This window comes from Solea solea, unplaced genomic scaffold, assembly GCF_958295425.1.
Source record: "Solea solea unplaced genomic scaffold, fSolSol10.1 scaffold_145, whole genome shotgun sequence".
In the NCBI taxonomy this organism is placed as follows: Eukaryota; Metazoa; Chordata; class Actinopteri; order Pleuronectiformes; family Soleidae; genus Solea; species Solea solea.
Genome location: NW_026704140.1, coordinates 15,001 through 17,500, shown reverse-complemented (window position 1 = coordinate 17,500; position 2,500 = coordinate 15,001).

The following is a 2,500-nucleotide window of genomic DNA, read 5'->3' as shown; positions in this document are numbered from 1 at the left end:
TGGCCCAAGGTGAGGAGCCCAGGCTGGGGGAGCAGAGAGCCAGAGGAGCAGGGGGCTCTGTGAGCAGGGGGCTGTGGCCCAAGGTGAGGAGCCCAGGCTGGGGGAGCAGAGAGCCAGAGGAGCCACCGACGGGAGAATGGCTAAAAACGTGATTTTATCAAAATGTTACAAGGCAGGGCTCTGCACAGGGTCCAGAGGAGTGGAACGCCGTTCATCCCATGCGAAAAGGTGCAGGAGTGACCGAAATACGGCCCGTTGTAAATCGCCCCTCTTTAAGCCAAAAAAATAGGTACGCCTCCCAGGGCCACCGACGGGAGAATGGCTAAAAACGTGATTTTATCAAAATGTTACAAGGCAGGGCTCTGCACAGGGTCCAGAGGAGTGGAACGCCGTTCATCCCATGCGAAAAGGTGCAGGAGTGACCGAAATACGGCCCGTTGTAAATCGCCCCTCTTTAAGCCAAAAAAATAGGTACGCCTCCCAGGGCCACCGACGGGAGAATGGCTAAAAACGTGATTTTATCAAAATGTTACAAGGCAGGGCTCTGCACAGGGTCCAGAGGAGTGGAACGCCGTTCATCCCATGCGAAAAGGTGCAGGAGTGACGGAGATACGGCCCGTTTTAAATCGCCCCTCTTTATGCCAAAAAAATAGGTACGCCTCCCAGGGCCACCCAGGGTGATGCTTTTATCAAAATGTCACAACGCAGGGCTCTGCGCAGGGGCCAGAGGAGTGGAACGCCGCTGGTTCCATGCGAAAAGGTGGAGAAATGACCGAGATATGACCCGTGGAAGTCGTCACAATTTACCCCGAAAATAGGCGCTCGCGCTCGGGCAGAGGTCGGCGCTCGGCCGGGGTCCCGAGAACCGGGGCGAATAGGGTTTTCCCACGGCCGAAAACCATAGGAAGCACGGGGAAAATTCGGGACCCGACGTCCCAGGGCCCTCGGCGGGGACCGGGGCAACGCGACACCGTTGGTTCCACCCGAAAAGGTGGAGAAATGACCGAGATACGGCCCGTCAAAAGTCGTCACAATTTACCCGAAAATAGGCGCTCGCGCTCGGCCCCGGTCCCGAGAACCGCGGCGGAGGTTTACCGGGATGCTGCGCAACATGGGCCAGAGAGCATGTTTGGTTCGAGTTTACCGGGATGCTGCGCAACATGGGCCAGAGAGCATGTTTGGCCGAGTTTACCGGGATGCTGCGCAACATGGGCCAGAGAGCATGTTTGGTCGAGTTTGTGTGGGTTGTGTGCGACACTCCCGGCACATACATAGGAACACGGCTTCCAAGTGAGCGCACTTTTTCGAAATTTCTTCTAAGTGCCGCTTTTTCGAACCGGGGCGAATTGGGTTTTTCGAGGGCCGAAAACCATAGGAAGCACGGGGAAAACTCAGGACCCGACGCCCCACGGCCCTCGGCGGGGACCGGGGCAACGCGACACCGTCGGTTCCACCCGAAAAGGTGGATAAATGACCGAGATACGGACCGTTGAAATCGACTCGGCGTATCCGAAAATAGGCGCTCGCGCTCGGACAGAGGTCGGCGCTCGGCCCGGTCCCGAGAACCGGCGCGCCTAGGGTTTTTCCACGGCCGAAAACCACAGGAAGCACGGGGAAATCTCAGGATCCCACGCCCCACGGCCCTCGGCGGGGACCGGGGCAACGCGACACCGTCGGTTCCACCCGAAAAGGTGGATAAATGACCGAGATACGGACCGTTGAAATCGACTCGGCGTATCCGAAAATAGGCGCTCGCGCTCGGACAGAGGTCGGCGCTCGGCCCGGTCCCGAGAACCGGCGCGCCTAGGGTTTTTCCACGGCCGAAAACCACAGGAAGCACGGGGAAAACTCAGGATCCCACGCCCCAGGGCCCTCGGCGGGGACCGGGGCAACGCGACACCGTTGGTTCCATCCGAAAAGGTGGAGAAATGACCGAGATACGGACCGTGGAAGTCGTCCCAACTTATCCGAAAATAGGCGCTCGCGCTCGGACAGAGGTCGGCGCTCGGCCCGGTCCCCGAGAACCGGGGCGACTCGGAAATTCTTCTAAGTGCCGACTTTTCGAAATTTCTTCTAAGTGCCAACTTTTCAAAATTTACTCTAAGTGCCCTTGGCTACCAGGGGCACGAATCTGAAATTTCTTCTAAGTGCCAACTTTTTCAAAATTTACTCTAAGTGCCCTTGGCTACCAGGGGCACGAGGCGAGAATCTGAAATTTCTTCTAAGTGCCCTTGGCTACCAGGGGCACGGGGAAAATGTGTAAAAAAGCAATTTAATCAAAATCAAACAACGCAGGGCCCTTGGCAGGGACCAGGCGAGTAGAATAAAGTTGTTTTTGTGGCGAAACATTGACAATTGGGCGAGTTAGAGGTTTACCGGGATGCTGCGCAACATAGGCCAGAGAGCATGTTTGGTCGAGTTTGTGGGTTTTGTGCGACACTCCCGGCACATATATAGAAACCCAGCTTTTGAGAGCACTTAGAAGAAATTTCGAAAAGGT